The following is a 7,971-nucleotide window of genomic DNA, read 5'->3' as shown; positions in this document are numbered from 1 at the left end:
CTAGATGATCTCTGGAGGTCCCTTCCAGTCCTATGAGTCTATGTCCAGTTTTTTTAACTTTTCTGTACAGGCCAGGTTTTCTAAACCTTTTGCCATTTTTGCTGCTCTCCTCTGGACTTTCTCCAGTTTGTCCACATCTTTTGCCAGAACTGGACACAGGACTCCAGCTGAGGCCTCACCAGTGCTGAATAGAGCAGGACAAATGCCTCCCATGTCTTACATACAACACTCCACGCCAAAATGACATACGCCTTTTTCACAGCTGCATCTCATTGTTGACTCATATTCAGTTTGTGATCCACTATAATCCCCAGTTCCTTTTCATCAGTACTGCCGCCTACCCAGTTATTCCCAATTTTGTAATTCTGCGTTTGATTTTTTCCTTCCTAAGTGAAGTAGTTTGCACTTGCCTTTATTGAATTTCATCTTGTTGATTTCAGACCAATTCTCCAATATGTCAAGGCTGTTTTTAATTCTGATTCTTTCTTCCAAAGTATTTGCAACTTCTCCCAGCTTGGTATCATCTGCAAATTTTATAAGCATACTCTCCACTCCATACCCAAGTCATTAATGAAAATATTGATTAGTATCAGACCAAGGACTGATCCACACAGGACCTCACTAGACCCCCCTTCCCACTAGCTCCCCCCTGCCCTGTTTGACAGTGAACCATTGAATACTATTCTCTGAGTATGATCCTTCAAACAGTTGTCCACTCACCTTGTAGTAATTTATCTACACCACATTTCCCTAGTTTGCTTATGAGAATGTTATATGGGACTACATCAAAAGCCTTTATAAAAATGAAGATATCTCAGGTCTACTGCTTACTCCGTAGCCACTAGGTCAGTAACCCTTTCAAAGAAGTAAATTGGGTTGGCTTGGCATGATTTGTTCTTGAAATCCATGCTGGCTGTTCCTTATAATCCCATTATCTTCTAGGTTCTTACAAACTGATTATGTATCTTTACTCTATGCAATGATTCCGAGTACTAAGCTATATTTATGGTTCTAAATGCTTGCACTCAGAGGAGAACCTCTAGCCAACCTCAGTTTCCCAACTGCAGTGATTTTGGAGTAGTGTGTCATGAGAATGTTTGCATCTCTTGCAAAGGCTGATTAATCAATGTATTTAGCATAGAAGTTGCTGTTGAAGGAAGCAACTTCTTAGTTTCCCACAGAAAAAAATTACAAAAGAAATCATAAGGTTAGTGTACCGATAATCAGGACACCTAATGAATCCAAGTGAGATCAGAATTAGCTGGATAGCTAAGGAAAGGCTAGAGTGTAAACAGAGCAATAGGGAATTGCGAAGTTTCTTATGGAATGAAAGTGATGTCCCCAACTCATACTCTAATTGTTAGTGTTGAGTGTGGACTTAAAAGGATAAGGCTAATAATTTTCTTTCATCTTGGCTTATTATTTCTAACTGCAAAATGGTAGGTTTAGAATAGTTTCAGTACCTTTGTGGGTTGGAAATGCCCATGTGAAACAGAAGCTCAAGAACAGTTGCATGTAAATATGCAAGTAACCATTTTGAGAGACATGATATCTGACAGTTTTATACTGCTGCTCATTACCATGGTATCAGTGCCTTCCATGTAAAATCAAAAGCAAAGTTCTTCCTGGACTTTGTGGAGTCCCTGGTTCCTCTCTCTTTTCAGAGTAAAATCTCTGCTTCAGGAATGGGGTTTGCTTTGCTTGTTGTTTGATTTGTTTGTGTTGGGTTTCTTGGTGTGTGGCGGGTGGGGCCGTCAGCATTGTGGTGGTCCTGATTCAAACGAACAAGGCTGCATAAATCAGCAAGGAAGCTCTGCTGGCGCAAGTCCATCCCGCAATGTTCTTAACTGTACATAGCTGGCAGGAGGAGAGCACTGCTGCAGACAACAAAGTCAATTAACAATGGATCCTTATGAGCAGTTTCTGTAGCAGGGACTGATGGACCAGGTTTTCCTCCATCGGGGGACACTAGAAGCTGATCTCCTCTTGATCATCTAGACAAGAAGCTTATTCTTCAGCACATGGCAACGAGAAACGTTTGCATTGCCAAGGGACTCCTATATTGCCTTTCCACCAGCCAGGACCTGATAAGCTCAGGGGAGACTGTTTTAATGCTCAACATCGCCCCTGCTGGCCCAGGCAGGTATAGTTCTCAACTCTATTGTAGACATCCAGTCCCATTAAGCTCAGTCTGGCCTCTGTTAATCACTCGAACCAGGGTACATACTTCCACTCCAATTTTGCAGGCCTCTTGTTGACAGCCGTTCAGGTTGAGTACCTTAAAAACCACTTCTAACCTTGGCATCCCTGCCAATCTCTGCTGCATTTTTCTAAGAGGACACTTATTAGTGGCCTTGGGTATCTCTTAATCACTTTTTAAACTTTGACAGGTCTTTAGTTCTCACCAAAAATAGACCAGTTTGGATTTTTGTTATTAACATGATCCTGTTTAGAATTCTGCGTTTTTCCACTTATTAAATCAGAGGTGAATTAGTGCCTATTTTACCCCCAAAATCTCAACTAACTTTTTGTATTATGCTGATTTCTGTTACAGAAAAAAATCATGCTATTGTCCAGATCTTAATCCCTAGAGGCTGGAGTTTATTAAAGAAGTGGAAATTCTGACAGTTTGCACACATGCTTGTTTATACAAAGAGTTGAGTGATGGCCAAACATTCATGCATTAAAGTAATGACTTTAACCAAAAAACAATCAATACCTTTTAGAAAAAAGTGTAGCAGGAAAGCTCTCTGCCATCTGAATTTACAACATTGGTAACTGCTTCCTTCTGATTACTTTTTGAAAGACTAGAATGCATTTTGTAATGTATGTGAGCTGGTCATTGGTATGTAGTACACCTTAGATAAATAGTTACAGAAACACTGAATAGTTCTGATTATGTTTGAAGATTCAGAATTTAGGATATCTGCTTTTTGCAGAACCTTTTAAAAATATGGAAGCAGAAAGTTATCTGTTTCCAGTATTATGTTACTGTCATAGAGTTTTTCATTCCAGTCACTCCAGGTTTTCACCATATTGTGTTCTAGGGATCCATGATTCGTGCTTTCCCAACAGCTGTCTTCTGCATAACAAAGTGGAAAGGGGACACGGAAGCTAAACTTAGTGTCAACTCACTAACCAAGACAAGCCCTTTGGTTATTTAGATTGTCTTTCTGGCTCTGTCAGTGACTTGTTTTGTGACAAATAGAAAATCACTGCACCTCCTGGCCTCAGTTTCCCCAACTCAAAAATGAATTGGCATCCTTATGAGGTAGGTATTGCATAATGAATGCTGGCTGAGTGCTTTGAGACTTGGGGTAGAATTGTTAAATATTGTTGTGATTTATAAGTAATTTAGGACGCTTCCATTGCTTTGAGAAGTCATAGCACAAGAAACGTATGCACACTTGCCAGGGAGATAACATACAGAGTAAACATTTTCTTTTACAAGAATAGCTAAAACTTTTTTCTTGTTTCAGTTGCTTTTTCCCTCCTTGCAGTCTTCAAAGCAATTGATTTTTTTTTTTAAATCTGAAAGATCGGCTATTCAAAAATACTCAGCATCTAGCAGCTCTGATTAACTATTGGACTTTTACTGGCTGACTGGGCACTCCCAAGGTTGGAAATGTACTTGGGATAAATTACATTTGTCCTTGCAGTGCAAAAGCATATTAATATTTATCCACCAGGATAGAGAATCTAAAGCTTGCCTTATATTTGGCCAACATAAATGGCTCTTTTGGTAGGGGGTGTATTTACTGAGACAATATCCAGACACTCCCCAGCCTCTGGACAGTAATCAGAATTGGAATCTGTAACCAAAACAGTGACCACAAAACTCCTTCTGTTCCATCTGGGTTGCCTGAACCTGTTTCAGGTTCTTGACTTGGACTCTAGAAAAAGCCACTTTTCTGGTGCTGTATTTACTTATTCATTTCCACAACTGAAGACATTTGTAAGCAGTTGCTGTCTAAAGTATGGCTCTACTCTGAAAAGTGATCTAATCAAAATGGCACCATGGAATTCCATGTTCATGTTTCAGTAACTTGTAAAGCAAATCTGTACAATCACAGAAATCATGGAAATGTAGGACTGGAAGGGACCTCGAGAGGTCATCCAGTCCAGTTCCCTGCACAGAGGCAGGACTAAATAGTATCTAGACCATCCCTGAAAGGGGTTCGTGACTGGAGATTTTTAAGAACAGGTTAGACAGATTCCACAACCTCCCTAGGTAATTTGTTCCAGTGCTTAATTACCCTTATGGTTCATAAGCTTTTCCTCATGTTTAACCTAAATGTCCCTCGCTATAATTTAAGCCCATTATTTCTTGTCCTGTCTTCAGTGGTTAAGGAGAACAGTTTATCACCCTCCCTTTTATAACAACCTTTCACATACTTGAATATTGGTATCATGTCCCTCCTCAGTCTTCTCTTCTCCAGACTAAACAAACCCAATTTTTTCAATCTTTCCTCAGAGGTCATGTTTTCTAGACTTTTAATCATTTTTGTTGCTATCCTCTGGAGTTTCTCCAATTTGTCCACATCTTTCCCAGAACTGGACACAATACTCCAGCTGAGGCCTTATCAATGCAGAGTAGAGCGGAATAATTACTTCTTGTGTCTTGCTTACAATACTCCTGCTAATACAGCCCAGTATGACATTCACTTTTTTTGTGGTGATATTACATTATTTGACTCATTTAGTTTGTGATTCACTATAACCCCGAGATCCTTTTCTGCAATACTCCCTCCTAGACAGTCATTTCACATTTTGTTTTTGTGCAACTGATTGTTCTTTCTAAGCACAGTACTTTGCATTTGCCCTTATTGAATTTCATCCTATTTATTTCAGACCATTTCTCCCATTGGTCAAAATCATTTTGAATTCTAACCCTGTCCTCAGAAGCACTTGCAACCCCTCCCAGCTTGGTATTGTCTGCAAGCTTTGTAAGTGCACTCTCTATGCCATTATCCAAATCATTGATGAAGAGATTGAATAGAACCGGACCCAGGACAGATCCCTGTGGGACCCCACTGAATATGGCCTTCCATCTTGATTGCAAACCATTGATAGCTACTCTCTGAGTACACTTTTTCAACTAGTTGTGCAGCTACCTTCTAGTAGGTTTGTCTCTATATTTCTCTAATTTGTTTATAAGAAGTTCATGTGAAACAATATCAAAAGCCTTACTAAAGTCGAGATATATCACATCTACAGCTTCCCCCCATCCACAAACTTGTTAGCCTGTGAAAGACAGATATTAGGTTGTGTTGACATGATTTGTTCTCAACAAATCCATGTTGACTGTTACTTATTACCTCAGTCTGTAAGCACCGAGAAGAAAATGATTGTTTCATTATTTGCTCTCTTATCTGTCTGAGTACCAAAGTTAAGCTGACTGGTCTATAATTCCCTGGATGTCCCTTCTTATAGATGGGCAAATATAGCACCTTTTTCCAGTCCTCTGGGATCTCTCCCATGCTTCACGAGTTCTCAAAGAGAGCCACGAATGGCTCAGAGATCAATTTAGCCAGTTCCTTGAGTATTCCAGGATGAATTTCATCAGGTCCTGCCTACTCAAAGACATCTAACTTGTCTACGTAGTTCTTAACTTGTTTATTTCCCATTTGAGCCTTAGATCCTACCCCACTTACACTGATGTTCATATGGTAGATGTCTGGCTATCACCCTAACTTTTTTGGTGAAGACTGAAACAAAAAAGGCATTTAATAAAGGCTAAGATTTTGTCACGGTTATTTTTAATAAAAGTCATGGACAGGTCATGGGTAAGACTATGAGTCTGTCATGGAGGACACGGATTCTTTGACTTTCTGGGACCACTGTGACTTCTGCAGCTGGCAGGTGCGATTGACCCCCAGGCCGCCCGAGCTGTTCAGGAGGCCCCGGGGCCAGATGCACTGCCTACCCTCCAACAGCAGCGGTCCCAGGCCGCTCCCCCCGCCAGCAGTAGCGCAGCGGTCCCAGGCCACCCCCCCACCAGCAGCAGCAGTGACGGTCCCAGGCTGCCCCCCCGCCAGAAGCAGCAACAGTCCTATGCCACCCCCCCAGCAGCGGCAGTGGTCCCATGCCGCTTCCTTGCACAAGCAGGTGCCCCCAGAACACCAAAGATTTAGTCAGGGGTATATCGTACAAGTCATGGAGAGGTAACAGGGCCGTGAAGTTTTGTTTATTGCTAGTGATCCGTCCATGACTTTTACTAAACATGCCCATGATTAAATCTTAGTCTTAGTGATGGCCAATGAACAAAAATTCACGGCAGCCCGTCCGTGACCTGTCAGTGACATTTATTAAAAATAACTATGACAAAATGGGGTTGAAAGCCTGAGTACAAGCCCGGCTGCAGGAGGGGAGGGAGGGATGTCCAGCACCTCCCACCACTGTGGCTGACAACTCCATGGCCCTCCCGGTGCCCGTGGTGGCTGGGAGCTGTGGGGTCCCCCAGCTACCCACAGCAGCTCAGAACTGTGGGGGCCCCTATCCTCTGTGGCAGCTGGGAATTTGGGGACCAGTGGCTGGGAGCTCTGAGGTCTCCCTGCTTCCCGTGGTGGCCAGGAGCTGCGGTGGGCTCCCCAGGAGTTGAGGGGCCTGCCTGGGAGCTCCAGCCCCGCTGCCCTGGGGCTGAAATGAAAAATGTCACAGAGGTCACGGAAATCACAGATTCCATGACCATCTTACGCTTACATTTACTACTTTGGCCTTGCTGTGTTTTCTGTTATTGTCTTTCCCTGCCTCATTGAGCAATGGCCCTCTCCTGTCCTTGGTCTTCCTCTTGCTTCTCATGTATTTGTAAAATATTTTCTTGTTACCCTCTATGGCCCTAGCTAGTTTAATCTCAGTTTTTGCCCTGGCCTTTCTAATTCTCCCTACATGCTTGTGCTGTTTTTTTATATGTTCATTGTTTGTACTTTAATCTAGTTTCCACTTTTTGTATGACTCTTCTCTGAGTTTCAGGTTGTTGAAGATCTCCTGGTTAAGCCCGGGTGATCTCTTACTATACTGCCTACCTTTCCTATGCATTGGGTTAGTTTGCTCTTGTGCCCTTAATAATGCCTCTTTAAAAAACTGCCAAGTCTCCTGAACTCCCCCCACCCCTCCAGATTTGCTTCCCCCAGGAGCTTACGTCCCAATTCTCTGAGTTTGCTAAAGTCTGCCTTCTTGAAGTCCACTGTCTTTATTCTGCTGTTTTCTCTCCTGCCATTCTATAGGATCATGAACTCTATCACCTCAGGATCACTTTCACCCAAGCTGCCTTCACCTTCAAGTTCTCAATTAGTTCCTCCCTGGTTGTCAGAATCAAATCTTGATCAGCCTCTCTCCTAGTTGCATTGTTCACCTTCCGTAATAAAAAGTTTGCTGCAATGTACAAGTTTAAACTAAATGTAGTGGAATAAGCTATGCCAGTAGTTCTCAAACTTATTTAATCGCCAAAACCCTTCTTTGTGTCTGTAGTCGCTTATGCCCCCCTCTCCCCAAATACATATACCGCCACCTAGCTGTGAAGGCAGAGTGGAGAGCAGCAGCTACTGACCAAGCACCCAGCTCTGAAAACAGCCCCGCACCAGCAACAGCACAGAAAGGCCCGGCTCCAGGGTTTTGGCTGCCAGTAGCCAACAAAAAAAAAAAAAAAAGCTGCGATCGTGATCTGCAGCGGTAATTCGGCAGGAGGTCCTTCGCTCCGAGGCATAGTGAGGGACCGTCTGCCGAATTGCCGCCAAATACCTGGATGTGCCGTCCCTCTCTGGAGCGGCCGCCCCAAGCACCTGCTTGACAAGCTGGTGCCTGGAGCCGGCCCTGAGCACAGAAGTAAAGGTGGCAAAGTGATACTATAAACAGGGCTGGCTTTAGGCTGTTACCCTTCCCTTTATAGTTATGACAGGCCTGAACTAGAAATGAGCTCCGTTTCATATGTGTGGGTCCCCGCCACTCCCTGGGGGTGTGCTAGGGTGACCA

The sequence above is a fragment of the Trachemys scripta genome, chromosome 10, assembly GCF_013100865.1.
Source record: "Trachemys scripta elegans isolate TJP31775 chromosome 10, CAS_Tse_1.0, whole genome shotgun sequence".
Classification (NCBI taxonomy): Eukaryota; Metazoa; Chordata; order Testudines; family Emydidae; genus Trachemys; species Trachemys scripta.
Note: the sequence above shows the minus strand (reverse complement) of the source record.